The following is an 18297-nucleotide window of genomic DNA, read 5'->3' on the forward strand; positions in this document are numbered from 1 at the left end:
ATCCCACTATAATTATTCCATGATGCTTTGAGCTCTTTAGCAACTCCAAGTCTAAAGTAATTTGCTCTCTTCCCGAACTAGTTTGCTCTGGTTGTCTTCTCTTTTAGTTAATTTCCGTGATTTGGTTATAAACTTTGTGAATTTATTAACATGATATAGTATCACGATGTTGTTGACCCAAAAGGGTGGTTCCTTGTTATTCTTCTTTCTCAAATCCACTTGAGCCCAATCATTTTCAGTCTTACTATATTGGAGCAGCAATCTGGTGAGACCTTAAACCTTTTAATTTGACCCTTTGTGTTTTCAGACATACTTATTGACAAGCTCTTTGTTTTACATGAGTACTCTCATCTTCTGAATTCAAATATGTCTGTTTCTCTTGATTTGAGCTTTTCTGCAAGCTCCATGTTAAAGCTGGCACATTGCTTCTCCCTTGGCTAGTTTCCTCTTGTTGCCCTCTTTATTAGTTAGTTTCCCTGAATTGCTTATAAACTCTAAAAATTTTATTGATATGATCTTCTATCACAGTGTTGTTGAGCAAATTGCAATTGTTTGTTTTCCTATTCTTTTCAAATCCATTTGTAACCAACCATCTCAGGTCTTCCTGTTATCATCTGGAGATACTTGAAACTTTTCTACTTCACTGTTCATTTTGATTAAATTATTGGCAACCCATTATTGACATCTACATTCTATTCACCATACTCTCACTTTCGCAATTTATTCCATCTGGCAAGCTCTTCCCACAACAAAATTTCCCAAGCTCTATGGGTATAGCTCAAGCCCTTTGAAGTTGTATATTTTCTTTTCTGGGAGTGAGCATAATGAGCCCAATTGAGCCTAGTCTTTGCACTTCATGAAAACTTTTGGTTGCAAGCTACGGTGAGAGTTTGTGATGAACCAAATTTCTCATGTAACCGAACTAATTAAGTCGTTTGTTTTCATGGTGACCTTGGAACCTCCCAAAGTAAGAACGATTCGAATGATTCTTTTTGAATCCCAAAATCAGTTCCTATCAAAGTTAAAACGGTTAGATCAACTCTATATTTCCTCGCATGAGACCCTCATGGAGGCAAGACATTGACCACTGCAGAAAACGCCAAAAAAAAAAATTGTACGCCGACGAACGTCAAATCGAATTGAAATTTAACATCAGAGAGAAGGTCTTTTTGAAAGTATCCCCTTCCAAAGGAATAATCAGATTTGGACTCAAAGGTAAGCTAAAACCACGATTTATTGGACCATATGAAATTCTGGAAGAAGTAGGCCCAGTAGCATATCGCTTGGCATTACCACCCAACATTGGGAACGTACACAACGTACTCCACGTCTCCCAACTTCGAAGGTACGTGTTAGACCCAAAACATGTGATTCGCCATGAAGAAATCGCTCTAGAACCTGACCTGAATTACGAAGAAAAGCCGGTAGAAATACTGGACCGAAAGGTACAACAGCTTCGGAACAAGTCGATTACTACAGTGAAGGTTTTGTGGAAAAACCACGGACAGGAAGAAGCAACATGGGAACTAGAAGAGAAAATGAAAGAGAAATATCCCAAACTTTTTGTCTAAATACATCCTAAATTTCGGGACGAAATTTCTTTTAAGAGGGGTAGAATGTAACGACCCGCTAAGCAGATATTATTATAAACTATATTATTAGCTTGATTATCTATATAAGTAACATTTATGCGATTAAATCTGAGCTACGTTAGATTTTCGTTGTTTGTTTTGACATTAGGAAAGTGAATAGAACACGTAAAAATATTACACATATATGAATATAATATATTTAAATAAATAAATAAGGTCTCATAATCAAAATTTTAATGTCCGATACATCCAACAAAAGTCCAACAAAATTTAATACATCCTACAAAAGCGGGTACTTCAACGCGGACGGTCACGAAATTGAACCGATTATACCTACACCAAATTAAATGAACAAGTGAACAAATACTAAATTATTAATTTAATAAACAAATAAAATAAAATAAAAAAAGAAAAAAAGAGCAGATTTTTTCAGATAGAGCATTAAATGCTGCATTTAATTAGAGATAGGAATGTCAGGCAACTTGCTTACACCGTCCTCCCATCTCTTCCATAAATCTCTCTCCCTACTCTCTACATCTCTCCCACATCTCAACCAAATCTTCATCCTCTATAATATGTGTTGCACCATTCGTTTCTCCTGTCTCTGGAGCAAAAAAATTATTCTTTAATTTCTCACTCAAGGTAATCTTGCACACTTCCTTTATGTTACATGTTTTTTTTAATCAATTCATCCGATCTTCTTCCGGCAGAAATCGAGAACCAAATTCGAGAGAGGGAGCTATCGATAATTCTCTCAAAATCCGTTGAAGGTATACTCCCTCCCAAATTCAAGTTTCAATCATCAATTTATACATAATCATAGCATCAACCGAACTAATCGCATAACTCAAGCATTTAACACAATTGAACTTTCCCACGGCAAAATCGAAATGCGAAAAGAACGTAATTTGAGTGCAAGAACTTATCTTTCGGGATTGTTCGGGTTGGTTTCGGGGCTGTTCGGAGGTGAATCGGGACTGTCCCGTTTGAACTTGGGGGCTGCGACCATGTTTCGGGGCTGCACGAACACCGATGGAGCAGCGGCTCCCGGCGGCGACAGCAGCAACTCTTCTGGCGTCTGACGGAGGCAGTGGCTGGACGACGGCAGCGGCGGATCGGCGGCAGAACCTCTTCCCTGCGACGGAGACTCTGGCAAAACTGAGAAATCAGAAGCCGACGACTTCGGCGACTCTGACGAAATCAAGGAAGAAGCCGACGGGAATTTAGAATTTTGTTCAGTCGACCGAGAGAGAGAAAGCCGAGAGAGAAGAAGAGAGGGATAGACGAGAGATAGGAGAGGAGAGGGGGAGCCGAGGGAGAGAAAGGAGGGGGAGAGGAAAGAGGTGATGGAGGGAACACGCCGACGGTGGAGCGACGGCGACGGCAACGCCGGATGGATGACTGGTCGACGACAGCGGGGTGTGATGTTGTGTGAGGAGACGGAAATTCTGATTTTGGAAGATGGTTTTCCTATTTTGTGCAATTTGGGAGAAGAAGAGTGAATAGTGTTGATAGAGAGAGAAACCGACGGTGGAGGGAGTATATAATTTAATTAAAATTAGAATTTGGGGCTGCTCTTTTGTTGATTCATCTATTGGGCCTCTAATTTAATTTGAGTTGGGTAAATTTCTATTTTGGCCCAAAGATTATGGGCTAGTTTATGGACCTTACAGTTAGGCTAGAATAATTAATTTTGGGTCAAGATTTATCATAGAGCAAGGAGATCCGTTGGACCGGATGGAATTAATTTCTAAGGGATTTTTGGACTGAAGAATAAAATGGTTAAGAAAGTTAAAATAATTAGTTGCGATCCTGCGATCCGAATTGTTATAGTTTTGCGTAAAATTTGTAGTAGTGTATGGAATATCACTTTAGTCGGAGCTTGGAATAGCAAAAGAAGGAGTACTAAATAATAATATATGCTTTTTAGAAATTTTCATAAGGATGAAAAATAAAAGACATTAATTAGGAGGCATGCATTCCTATTAATGTTTAAGAATTTCTTGAAGTCTAATTTAATATATTATATTATACTTTTTTCCAAAGGGTTATCTTTGCATGGTAAAGTTGGAGAGAGAATTTCAAGTTAAGGAAATTAGACGAACAAGGTGAGCTTTCTTATACGAAAAATAAAAATCGTATTATATGAAAACTGGAACACATGTTCGTGATTTTTAAAGATGTTGTCTTGCCATAAATGTTTTGTGTATGATGCCTAATTGTTTGGCTAAGGCCAAGTGAATTATGAATGATAATATAAGTCGAATTCGGGTCCCAGTGAGGGTGGTGTCCCCGCTCGGACTAGTGTACACAAGCTACCTCTGACATGTTGGGCAGAGCAGGTGACCGAGGAAGGTGGCCACCTTCCCAGCACAAGGATACCTCTGACATGATGAGCAGAGAAGGTGACCGTGCGAGAACACCATCTCGACGGCACAATGTGATCAGATATGGCTAAGTACAGGAAAAAGGGACTACAGTCCAATGTGAATATTTTAGTAAGCTTGGGCCTTTTCAATAAAACCCCGAGTGTTACTGTGATGATGGCTTGACAATATTTTCAAATATATATTTGTATTTTTCGGCAATGTGTTCACTGAGTACTTTTGTACTCAGCCCTGCATATATTTCTAAATGTGCAGGTTGAGCAGCGAAGTGGTGGAGGAAGTGCTATTGAGACAACACATTTAATTCAGTCAGATTTTGACTCTCGGAGGTTCATGTCTTCATACATGGAACCGCGTTCATTTGCTTCCGTTGTGCATCTTAAAAGACTCAAGTCTATTTTGTTCAAAACTCTGATATTTTGACATTTTTACAAACAATTACTCGAGTTTTCCTAATCGAGTATCTTTTCTTCTATGTATCAGCACTTGATTAGTCATGTATCGCAACCAATGCTTGATTTTATTTTCCCCTTATTTCTTTCCCCGTTTCATTAACCCTCCCCTAGTCGCGATCACCCGTATTTTCTATCCTTAGAAAATGCGGTCGTGACACTTGCAATCTATCAAACTCGTCTCCGCCAGAATGTCCAAGATATACTTCTTCTGCCTTAAGAAGATTCCTCCCTCAGAGCGCAACACTTCTATCCCCAAGAAATATTTAAGATTCCCCAAGAAATATTTAAGATTCCCCAAGTCTTTCATCTCGAACTCCTGGAATAAGCTCTCTTTTAGGCTCTCTAGTTCTTCTGTATCGTCTCCCGTGATGATCATATCATGTACATAGATGATCAGGCATGTGATCTTGTCGTCTCTCTTTTTCAGGAACAGAGTATGATCTGAGTTACTCTGCCGGAACCCATACTTGGTCATGACTTCTTTGAATCTCCCAGAACAAACCCTTGGTGACTGTTTGAGTTCATAGAGAGTCTTCTTTAGCCGACACACTTCTCCCCTTTTAAATCCCTCAGAGAACCCCGAGGGTGCTTCTGTATACCTCTATTTTCAAATATATATTTGTATTTTTCGGCAATGTGTTCACTGAGTACTTTTGTACTCAGCCCTGCATATATTTCTAAATGTGCAGGTTGAGCAGCGAAGTGGTGGAGGAAGTGCTATTGAGACAACACATTTAATTCAGTCAGATTTTGACTCTCGGAGGTTCATGTCTTCATACATGGAACCGCGTTCATTTGCTTCCGTTGTGCATCTTAAAAGACTCAAGTCTATTTTGTTCAAAACTCTGATATTTTGACATTTTTACAAACAATTACTCGAGTTTTCCTAATCGAGTATCTTTTCTTCTATGTATCAGCACTTGATTAGTCATGTATCGCAACCAATGCTTGATTTTATTTTCCCCTTATTTCTTTCCCCGTTTCATTAACCCTCCCCTAGTCGCGATCACCCGTGTTTTCTATCCTTAGAAAATGCGGTCGTGACACTTGCAATCTATCAAACTCGTCTCCGCCAGAATGTCCAAGATATACTTCTTCTGCCTTAAGAAGATTCCTCCCTCAGAGCGCAACACTTCTATCCCCAAGAAATATTTAAGATTCCCCAAGAAATATTTAAGATTCCCCAAGTCTTTCATCTCGAACTCCTGGAATAAGCTCTCTTTTAGGCTCTCTAGTTCTTCTGTATCGTCTCCCGTGATGATCATATCATGTACATAGATGATCAGGCATGTGATCTTGTCGTCTCTCTTTTTCAGGAACAGAGTATGATCTGAGTTACTCTGCCGGAACCCATACTTGGTCATGACTTCTTTGAATCTCCCAGAACAAACCCTTGGTGACTGTTTGAGTTCATAGAGAGTCTTCTTTAGCCGACACACTTCTCCCCTTTTAAATCCCTCAGAGAACCCCGAGGGTGCTTCTGTATACCTCTATTTTCAGTTCCCCATGTAGAAATGTGATTGCTATGTCAAATTGGTGAAGTGGCCAGTTCCTATTTGTAGCAACTGAGAGTAACACCCGAATGGTATACATCTTTACTACGGGAGAGAAAGTCTCATCGTAATCAACTCCGTAAGTCTGCGTGTATCCTTTTGCAACCAAACATGCTTTGTATCTCTCTATAGATCCGTCTTGTCTTCGTTTGATGGTGAACACCCACTTGCATCCAACCGCCTTTTTTCCGTCTGGTATTTTGCATTTCTCCCATGTACCGTTTCTTTCTAAGGCTCCCATTTCTTTCAGCATTGCCTCTCGCCAGTGTTTGTGTCTCCAAGCTTCTTCCACAGTACAAGGAATCTCCTTCTCTTCATATAAGGTGGCCTCGAATGCGTACGCCATCTCCCAGAGGTGCCCCTTGGCCAAGTTCACAACGGAGTGCTTGGCTTTCCTGCTGACGACCTCGGGGCTATATCTCTTTGGCGGGACTCCTCTATTAGGCCTCGGTGGCAATTTATATCCTCCAATTCATTCACTAATCTGTTCTTCCAATATTTCACAAACTTCTGATTCATTTTGTGAGTCCGAATCGGGTTCAATATCTGTCTCAGGGTTAGTCTCACCAAATATAGGAACATCAATATTGCTAGTATCAGCATGTTGAGGAGAAATATCAGAAGCACTTAAAGTAGATACCAGTAGGGGATCTTCTTGGAAGGTGTCACTGTTGCGGGCTGTATTTCTTCAGAGTCTCGTTTCGGTGGGCCTGGAAGGCCTGAGGCTGGTAACCGACTTAGTGGGTCAGTATGACTCTCCCCTGACCACTAAGGTGGTTAAAGAAATAGTCTGTTACAAGAAAGTCGCAGTTCATTGTAGTGAACATGCGATTGGTTTTAGGGTCGAAGTATTTTGTGAGTTTCCATAACCCACGAAGACATACTTTATAGCACACGGAGAAAGTTTGGTTCGCTCATGTTTCGGGATATGGACAAAAACTGAGCATCCGAAAACTCGAGGCTGAAGAGTCAAAGGTAACGGTATTTGGGCTAGTGTCGAGAGGACTTCCAGGGGTGTTTGGAGGTCTAGGGTGCTAGAGGGTAGACGATTTGTCAGATAGATAGATACGGCGATAGCTTCGGGCCAGAAGTGTCTAGAGGTGTTGGACTCAATAAGCATGGCTCGAGCCATTTCTAGGAGAGTGCGGTTCTTCCTCTCTGACACACCATTTTGTTCCGGGGTGTATGGGCATGTAGTTTTGTGGACTAGACCTTTTTCGTGACAGAAGGTTTTCATTTTTAAGTTGACAAATTTCACCCCCCATTGTCGGATCGAATGATCTTTATGTTTTTCCAAAATTGGGTCTGAACTAGTGCGTGAAAGTGACTAAAATGTTCAAAAACCTCATTTTTTTGTTTCATAAAGTTGACCCGGGTCATACGAGTGCAATCATCTATAAAGAGAAGAAAGTATTTGAACCCTTGTCCCCCCACAATTGGAGAGAGACCCATACATTAGAATGAACCAGTGAAAAAGGGAATCAACACGGGTATTATTAGATTTATATGAATGTTTATGGTTCTTGGCCAACACACAGGTTTCACAATACATATCTTGACTAAATTTAGGAAAAAGGATTTTTAGATAACCCGTGGAAGGATGTCCTAAGTGTCAATGCCAGAGCCATGCCTCTCTATCAGTAGTCACATGAGTCAGTAAAGCGGTTCCTTCTTTGCTATTTCGTCCAGATAATATAGCCCATCCCGCTTAGTGCCACGTCCAATAATTTCTCCTGTCCTCTTATCCTATAATAGATAGAAGTTTGGTTGCATTACCAGAGTACAGTTTAATTCTTTTGTCACATGACTGATCGACAACAGTTTATGCGACATAGAAGGAACATATAAACAATTAGATAATGTCAGAGCAGATGAAATTCTGACAGTTCCTGCTCCTTCAACAAATGTAAATTCTCCACTGGCAGTTTGGATATGACTTTTTGGTGCCCTATGCATATTGGATATATCACACATATCATAAGTAATAGTGTCAGTGGCTACGCTGTCAAAAATCCATTTATCATTTTTCTTTTCAGAGGAAACGAACAAGGCATAAGAAGCAGGCAAATTTTCAAGTATCTTAAATCGATTTTCACAAAGTAATGGAGCTGTTTCTGAATTTGCACTAACTTTAGGGGCATTTTTAGTGAATTTTTGGATGTGTAGGGCTTGGTTTACAATTTTCGGGGTCTAATTTGTAATATTCCAAGGTCTGGAGGGTCTTTATCAGGTAGTGAGAAAGTGTGAGTCTCAAACCCTAATTTACCTCCCAAATTTGGCGCCTCCATCTCCATTTCACTTCCTCCTTTATCTACAGCGTTGTCTCTTCCTCTGGTGATCGTTGCTATGTCGGCCGCCATAGCCTCTCCCCCTGGGTTGCCACCTCGGTTGTTAGCGGCTCCAAGGTTGTTCCTGATGGCGGCGACCGTTGTATGCTCTCCTCCGCATACTGTCGCGGCTGCTCGGACACTGCCTTTAGATGATGTCGGCGGTGGTTTGGCCTTTCTCTCTTGCCACCACTCCAGGTAGCCATGGATTTCGAAGCAGGTTTCACGGGTGTGCTTTTTCTTCCCGCAATGGGAATAGACGAGTTTCGATTTATCATCTTCGATCCATCTGTTCCACCCACCTCCATTTCCGCAACCGTTCTGTTGAGGATGGCTCCGATGCACCACCTGGTTCTGCCATTGGTGAGTCACGGCCAGACCTGCCCCAATTCCATGTGCGCCGGACTCCTTTGTCTGGAGGATGCTTGATCTAACAAGTTCTCACCAGAGGATGGCGCATGCAACTTCAGCCGAGGGAAGTGGTTATGTCCTTAGAATCTCCTTCTTGATGCTTTCATACTTGCTATTTAGGGCTACCAGTAATTGAAATAGCCTTTGTTCTTATTTCTCGGTGTTGTATATATCAATATCCTCTGGGTACTTCATTGGGTTCGGGTGTCTTTGATCTATGGAGATCCACAAATCGTTCAATTTGGTCCATTTTTCCTCCAGTGGCTCCTCCTTCTTTTTTAATGTGATTGCCTTTGCATACAGGTCGTATACTTGGATCTTGTCACTCCCGCTGGCATAAGTCACTTCGAGACTGGCCCATATGTCTCTGGCCATCGAATATTGAGTCAATCGACTCACTAGCCTATGTTCTACATTCGGGGTCAGCCATGTGAACACACAATGGTCAACCTGCTGCCACTTTCCGAAAGCTTGGTCCGTCTTTTCCGGGGGGATGGAACTCCAGTGATATGAGAGATCATCCCCCTCCCACTGATTTCCGCTTTCATGAGGATAAACCATTGGGGGTAATTGTTGCCATTTAGTTTCTCTGCAATAACTAATGGTGAAGAATCGACTCTATAGGTTTCTGGTGCTGGATCTAGAGGTTTGGTGGGTATTATTTGGCTCTGACTTTGTGCAATACTTGCACGCATAAATTCGGCAAACATTCGAGCAAATTTCTCTGTTTCCGTTGGTTTTGTTGGTTCATCGTTATCTGACATTTTTTATTTTTGCAGAATCTGTCGGGTTTTGGTTGAAAGGTTTGAGATTGGTCCAAGACAGTGATGAGACTACTCTGAGTCTCAACCCTGCTCTGATACCATCTTGAATGGTGTATCTGGTATGATTTAGGAGTAGGGAAAATAATGAGAGGAATAGAGAGATCGAAATTGGATGATGTATTATTTCTGTAGAGACTAACCCTTTATATAGGGTTGATACATGTGTAAATATGGTACAATATCAATCAGATATCAATCATCCTATTATATTTTGGAGTATAATTGTGGAGCATAGTTGAGATTATTCCTTGGTATCTTTTCTTTTCTTAACAATGTCGTTGGGTTTGTGTCTATCTTCCCTATCAAAAACCTCAATCCACTTCTACTGGCTAGTATAGCGGAGTAAATGATCGATCCCACAGAGATAGATGTAGGTGAAATACACTTGCGATAAAAATCTGGGAGGGATTGGTTAGCTACTACATTTTTTTGGGTTGAGTTTTACCTACGCATAAAATAAAATGAGACTCTATCTATCCTGACCAGTAAGTAACTAAATATTGAATGCTGCGAGATGTGTACGTGAAAGTGAGGGCTGGACAACTAGTGTGCATGTGAAAAGTGAAACTTTACACCCTAAATGGATACACAAAAGCAAAAGGAATAACAGACTCACTGGCCGACGGCTACCTAGAATGACAGTAAAAGCTAAAAAAGCAAAGGACAAACAGAAAAAGCAACTAAAGCAAAAGGTGGTCCCAGACTAGAATGTGACGTTCTCTTCTTCACCAAGCAAACAAAAAATGATCAGCAAACTTAACTTCCATGGATGAATGCTTGAGGTCGGAATTAAGCAACTCAAATCTAACCCCAAAATCACACAATAATACTAGATCTAGGCGAGAATCAAACACATGCAACCAAGCAAGCAGAAATCGACACACGTGCATTCAGATCAGCATGCAAGGTGGCGAAAAACTCATATCTATGCATTTTAAGAAGAAACAACCGATTAAAACCTTGAGAAACTTGAAGAAACACTAGATCTAACTTAACTAAGCAGATTTAAGCACTTAAACAACAGAAATCACATAAAACTACCAGATCTATCTAACTAGGCAGAAAAAAAATAATAACAAGCTGAAACTCAAATAAAACCATAAAACTTAACTTCATTCAATATATTCAAAACAAAAGATGTTTTCAACAAAGTAACTACATAAATCCAAGCTAAAAGCAAGTAAAACAAGTTCTTAAACTAAGAAAGCATTAAAAGAAAGCATGTAAAGGGTGTTGTTCTTCAAAAACTGGAGCTTCTGGAACTACGGTGGTGGACTGGCTGGTCGGACGGTAGACTCCCACTTACGGCTGTGGCCGGAACTTCAGGTGGAACACTAGCTACGATAAGCTAAGAGAATGCTGTAAAGTTTATCTAAAGGAAAGCAGGTAAAAGTTATCTAGAAAATGGTCTAAGCATGGACAAAGTTTTTTCAATGTTGATCTTCTATTTATATAATTGTTTGCCCCAAACCTTAGGGGTGCTCCTTCTCTTAAGTTGACGATTTTGACCCTTCTAGATAGATGATCCTTTGTAGCAATTCGCTCCATCTTGTGGTCAAGCTTTATGGCATGCATCCTGGTTAGTATAGCACAGTCTCTGCGTTCTTTGCACTTGAATCTCTTCCGACCCTTTCCTCCTACTTAGTACCTTATCCTGCAAACTTTAGCAATTATTTTTGCAGATATTATTCAATTAAGCACGTTATACTGACCAGTAACCAAGGCTTAAATGAGACTTATCGCGAGTTTTGGTATTGATGATGCAGGTTCAATGCTACTGTGTGAATTTGTTTTAGCGATTAGATGAAATTGGGAATTTGAGACGAATTGTGTCGGTAATTGTCATATTCTGAGTTAGGTAGTGATACGCTCGGATTTTGCACTGTTTTAAGGCCCTTATTTGGTCTATTTTTAATGTAAAAAACACAATTCTTGTCCATATTTGGCATATTTTGTCTATTTTGGTATTTTGACGTGTTTTGTGAGAAATGTGAATATTTTAGCCTAAAAAGATAGCAAAAAGTCAAAGTTGGAAATCTGGAGCATTCGAGAGGCCCAGCGGTCCGCTGCAACCCATACAGCGGCCGCTAGGGATACAGCGGCCGCTAGGGCCCAACGACTGCTGAGCTAGTAGCGGTCCGCTCCGGAGGAAATTGTGCTGAAATGAAGAACACACCCAGCGACCGCTAGGAAGTGCGCAGCGACCGCTCCAAATGTTCCAGAAGCTATGGGACAATTTTCAGCGACCGCTGGGATGAAGTGTAGCGACCGTTGTTCAAGAGGCAGAGACTACAGATCAACATGCAGCGACCGCTGTCCAAGGTGCAGTGGCCCGCTGGGAAAATGCGGCGCACAGAATTGACCTACTTTCTCCCCAATATTTACCAAACTTAGCCACTTTTTACCTTATTTGCTGGAGCTCGAAATTTCCTCTATAAATACTCCCTCAAACCTCTTCATTAAGGATCTTCTTTTTGCCATATAATTATAGAGCATAAATTTGAGAGTTCTTCATTGTGCATGAGGTTGAAGAAGGAATCAAGAGAAGATCAAGGCTACAAGGATTCAACCTTTGGGTTTTATTACTTTAGTTCTTATGTTCACTTTATTTTTCCTTCATTCTATGTTTTTAGCTTATTCAATTATGTGTAACAAAATTCATAGTATTCTAGGGATGTGTTAGTAACGAATTTGGTTATACAATTCTGTTTTCTATTTAGTATCCGTTTTGTTTTTACTTCGTTTCTTCTCTAAGTTGTTCTATAATATTTCACGTTTGAGTGACATATTCGGTGTTGATTTAGTATAACTTGCTACATAATCGTGAGAGGAGGTTGACGAGTTAGATCCACTTAGTAGACACTACAATTAGCTTCCCTTAAAACGACACTGTTAATTGAGAGTGGGGACTTTATAAGGGTCTTAGGAGCTTTTAGGAGTTACGGATCTAGGATTGACAACCCTAGTGTTAGTAATGTACGCTTGTGACGCATGGGCACAACTTATGTGACTCGTTCTATCGAAGTATAAACTGTGCTAGGGTATTGTAGTTGGAATTTGTATAACCATAACTGTGAACGCATATTCCTAGAATTCTCTTATCTCTCATATTTTACCTCTTTAATTATTTGCAAATAGTTGTTTTCTTGCCTTCAAATTGTTTTTAGTTTTCAAAATTCTCAAAACTTTCGGTTTTCCAAATAGTGAACGAAGCTTAGTAGAAGGTAGGCAGTCTGTGATTTTTTCCCCGTGATCGATTTCCAGTACTGACCTTTAGCTATACTATTTCTACTCTGTATACTTGCAGGTATTTATAGTGCTAATAAAAAGTGCATCCGGTAGTTTCCTTGTTGCCACATTATGCGGTTAAGCTTGCAACAAAGCTTGAATCAACTTCGTGTCTGAGAGCTGCTCAATTCTTGGTGGCGCAAAGGTCGTGTCTTGGTAATTAATTTGTTCTCAAGTTTTGTTTCTCTGTGATTGTATATGCCACTCATTAGTCAAATTCACGAGTTTCATATGCCAATTGTGTTGTGTTGTTTTGCACAACCGATCAGCTGAAATAATTTGTTTTTGCTTTGCAAATCTTTATGGGGTTAATATCAGACCTGTTACACCTTTCCATAACTTAAGACAACCGTTTGTTGATACAACACTTATAAACCGCAGCTTGCCTGATGAGTTGCTTTTTGATGTATAACTATGTTATGAAGTAGATGTTAGGATGAGTATACTAAAAAGCATGTTTCGAGCATGTTGCACGAATATAATTGCTTGTATACAATAACTCTATAATCCACTTTTAACCCAAAGTGAGAAGAAGTAATTTTATCGCATTGGTGTTTGCTTATGTATTTATAAGATGTTTCTCAAACATTTAAATGCATAAGAAGCAAACAAGTCTAATTCTTCTGCATAGTAGACTGGTCATGAACGACGTTCACAGAAGGTGACGTAGTCGGTCCTTTGTAGAAGAGAAGTAAAATTTCACAACCTAGATAGGCTTTGGCTACCTATCGTGAAAGGTTGCAGTGTCAGTCTGCATGTTTCCTTACCTTAGGAAATAAACGACACTGGTGTGGTATAACACTGAAGGATCTAATAGTTGAGATAAGTCTTTCTTGCTATTTACCGAAAGACGAGGTCTCGGTGATTGTTATTTCTTAATCATTGTTGACATAACATTGAGCATACGATATTGATTATGCACTACTTTGATTTATCAAATGGTGCGGATTTTTTGCAATCCAAGAATCTTGATATCTTGGGAAGTTGTGAATGTCTAGAGGTGCTAGTATTGTTATTGCAATGAATCGTATGATGGGTGAGTTCAGTTTGATAATATCCTCAAGAGGTGTTTGAAAAAAGGTTATATTATTCAGAAACCCGGTTGGTTGGAATTTATTCCAGAGTAATAAATAACAATTTAAAACTAAACAACTCTTGGAAAAAGATATTAATTAATTAAGGTACAATAGAAGACTTAAATTAATTAATTAATGGATATTTATATCTTAAACACAGAAAATAATAAATTAAAGAGGCAGAGCTCGGATTACGCGTAATTTGGAATTGGATGGGCAGTCAATATTAATATACTATAGTGGATGATAATAATATTCTGTTTAGACTTATATTAAATTGGGGCTCAATTTAATTAGTAAAAGTCCGACAGGTTTGGCACAAGTCCAACCTCCATGGATCCCTAATGTGGCCCATCATAACTCTATATAAAGGAGACTAAATAGAAGACTGAATTTTAGCTTAAAAATTTCGTAACCCCTCTCTCCAGAGGAGACAGAATTTTTCATTCCCTACTAGTGGGAATTTTGTCTTCTGTCTAGTCGAGCCCTTTTCGATTTTGACAAGCTTTTCTAAAACCTTAAAGCCCTTTCCATCAAAGTGGCTATTTAATTAGGATGTTTCTTTTTGACCAAGTAATACCAAGATCAAATTAAATAATTGATCATAATAATTTAATTTGATTATATCAATACTAATTACACCATATATATATATATATATATATATAGAGAGAGAGAGAGAGATAGAGAGAGAGAGAGAAGTGATCAAGGTAGAACTAATTTTAAGTGTATAACTAGAGAATAAATCTCAGCCACACAAATAAATGCAACAAATATTATTTATTTTCATAATGTAAAATAGGCCAAGGGTATTTTTGGAAATCACATAATGAAATTCAAAAGCTCATGCGCGATTCATTTCCTTCCAGATTTATTTCCTTCCAGATTGAGATTGTCGATGTTCTGTTCCTCGACTAGGGATTTGGACGAAGAGGATTCGGGCTTGGATTTAGAGGTTTCGGTGTTTCAATTTGGGTCTGATGAGGAAGATTTCATATCCTTACTCTGGTGATCTTGCTGCAGCTGCTTCTTGAGGAGGGCTTTGGCTTCGGATTCCCGCTCCTCCTCCTCGCGTAGCCGCGGGAGTCGTTTCTGCTCGATTTCGGAACGCTTGAAAAACTTCTTTCTGCCGACGTTCTGCTCCAGACTCTGTCGTTTCTTCAGCAATTCCTGCTTAAGAATGTCCATAGTCTCGATTCAATTATCGGGAAGATTGGTTGGATTCAAAAGTGCGTAAGTGAACTTAGGATTGGTCGGCAGGCCGACGGCTGCGTCGATAAGGGCGGGCACTGCCTGGGTCGATGGGCGCAGTGACGGGGGACAGCGATGAACAGCACAGACAAATACAGAGAAATACTCACCTCGAACATAAAATGGCTTCAGATTATTTTCTACTCACCTCAACCAGATCTAAGAATGAAGTATACGCATTTCATTATTTTACAATACTGCAAAATCGAGAAAAATCGGCATAAAACCATATATTTGAGGTCAGCATGAAAACAAAAATTGGTGAATTGGCGTTAGCCGTTGTTAAGCACTTGTGAATTGCAGATTCGCAAGATTATGAAGATGAAACTAAAAAAAATTGGACAAATTCAAAGGAATCGGGCAAAAACTAGCTTAATTATTCAGCAAAGGCAAATGGATTTCGATACCTTCCAATTCATAACCCTGAAACGCATCACTATAACCATGTTTTTACTTCACTGATGTTAACAAAATACATCACTATAACAAAATATCACAGAAACATCACTCTAACCCTGGAACACATCACTATAACCATGTTTTTACTTCACTGATGTTAACAAAATACATCACTATAGCAAAAAATAAAAAAAACATCACTCTAACCATGGAACACATCACTATAACCATGTTTTTACTTCACTGATGTTAACAAAATACATCACTATAGCGAAAACTCAAAGAAACATCACTCTAACCCAGGAACACATCACTATAACCATGTTTTTACTTCACTGATGTTAACAAAATACATCACTATAGCAAAAAATAAAGAAACATCACTCTAACCATGGAACACATCACTCTAACCATATTTTTCCCTCACTGATGTTAACAAAATACATCACTACAACAAAAAATCATAGAAACATCACTCTAACCCTGGAACACATCACTATAACCATGTTTTTACTTCACTGATGTTAACAAAATACATCACTATAGCAAAAAAATCAAAGAAACATCACTCTAACCCTGGAACACATCACTATAATCATGTTTTTACTTCATTGATGTTAACAAAATACATCACTATAGCAAAAACTCAAAGAATCATCACTCTAACCCTGGAACACATCACTATAACCATGTTTTTACTTCACTGATGTTAACAAAATACATCACTATAGCAAAAACTCAAAGAAACATCACTCTAACCCTGGAACACATCACTATAACCATGTTTTTACATAACTGATGTTAACAAAATACATCACTATAGCAACATATCATAGAAACATCACTCTAACCCTGAAACACATCACTATAACCATGTTTTTACTTTACTGATGTTAACAAAATGCATCACTATAACAAACAATCAAAGAAACATTACTATAACTACGGAATACTTGGTGTATACAACCGGAACCTCTCCCAAAATCACTCTCAAATCTCGACACTCCCACCAATCTCTCAGCCACCAAACCAACCAAAACATCTACCCTCCGTGGCCGCCTCGTGGAACTTGAACGTTGCTGCATTGAGGTTCTTGATCGAGACGCCGGCCACCAGCGTCGGGTTGTTATTGTGGGATAGCGAATTGAGGCCGTCGATTTTGACCGAGATGATCTCGAGCGATGGATGCTTCACGTGGAAGATCGTGAGCATGGGGATGAGTGTTGTGACAGCTGGGATTAGGTGAAGCGTGGCGGATCAGCTGTAACACTTGAGGCACCGGTGGCGGCGGTGTGATATGAACTTCGGTGGAAAAGGGCTGAGCTTGGAGTAGGCGGAGATGGCCGGGGCGAGCGGCTTCTCTTGCTCTCTTCTTTCTGCTATGGATGAAGAAAATTTACGTAACCTAATTTTTCTGTGCAATGACCATTATACCCCCGCCTTGTTATAGTGAAGTAAATTAGTGATAGATGGAACTAATTTCTCCTTTAAATTCGAAAATCACATGTATTAATACTAGTCTTTGATTTTCTTGATCTTGTGGCTATGATTTGTTCTCTAGTTATATGCTTAATGGGCACTTGCCCTATATCACTACTATATATATATCGGTCCATGATCAATTGAGATGTTTTAGGCTAATTGAGAAATGAGATGCAACATCATCCACTCATTTTTATTAAATGAGTGGTCTAGATTTTGCCACACAAAAAATATTTTTAGATTGATTTATTATGAAAGGGTATAACGGTCATTTCGTAGTTTAGTTTAGGGTTCTTCAGCCTTCAATCGCGATTTTGGTGAGATTGGCGATTTCTGTGAGATCTCTCTGATTCAATTGATTCCAACGCTTTCTGATTCAATTGATTCAAAAATTAGAACACAGACGATTTCAACGATCTCTGATTCGACGATTCCTCAGTATATCAATTTTTGAAAAAAAAAAAGGACTAATTCGACGGAGTTTGGTTGAATCTGAAGTTTTTAGGTTGATTTTATCGACTTTGATTCTGTATTTTATGCTTTATTTGTTGATGCCCAGTCGAATTTGTTCCTAATCGGTTTTTTTTTTTTTGCTTTTTCATCTTTAGCTTCGAGTTCAATTCGTAATCAATACCTAAGGTGTTATCTGATGGATTCTTCATCTTATTCCGAGTCGATGTCGACGAATGGTGAAGGTAATTTAGATTGGTTTTCATTAACATGACTTTTTTGTACTTTGTTGGTGAATTATACTCTGTTGACATAAATGGACAGCTGTTGATATTTGAATTGATGTTCTGTTGACATAAATGCAAATCTGTTGACATGATGTATGTTACCTGTTAAATATTCTATATAGTTATACTCTTTGTTGACATACAAAATAGTTGTATGCAAAATGCACTCTCCCCTGGCTAAAGAGCCCATGCTGTGGTGTTTGTTGGTGGAGAAAGGTGTTATGGGTAGGGTTGACAGTCCATGATAGGATGTCTAAGATGTTGGTGTTAGTGTGTTGGTGCTGCGTATTTTGAGATTTTGATTCTGGTATGGGTCAGTTAAGATATGGTAGTTGATATTATGTTCTGATTTGAATTGATGTTCTGTTTACATAAATGCAAATATGTTGACATGATGTATGTTACCTGTTAAATATTCTATGTAGCTATACTCTTTGTTGACATTTTGCTGACATACAAAATAGTTGTATGCAAAATGCACCCTCCCCTGGCTGAAGAACCACTGGTGTGGTGTT

At 39.2% G+C, this 18297-nt stretch overlaps 1 long non-coding RNA gene across 1 annotated transcript; it reads left to right on the plus strand.

Annotated features, from left to right (window-relative positions):
- Positions 1 to 2158: 2158 nt before the first annotated feature.
- LOC121763052 lies at positions 2159 to 3810 on the plus strand. The gene is made up of 3 exons (XR_006042340.1): positions 2159 to 2234; positions 2303 to 2362; positions 3639 to 3810. It is a non-coding gene; the product is annotated as an uncharacterized LOC121763052 (long non-coding RNA).
- Positions 3811 to 18297: the final 14487 nt, after the last annotated feature.

Source organism: Salvia splendens, chromosome 13 (assembly GCF_004379255.2).
Source record: "Salvia splendens isolate huo1 chromosome 13, SspV2, whole genome shotgun sequence".
Taxonomy (NCBI): domain Eukaryota; kingdom Viridiplantae; phylum Streptophyta; class Magnoliopsida; order Lamiales; family Lamiaceae; genus Salvia; species Salvia splendens.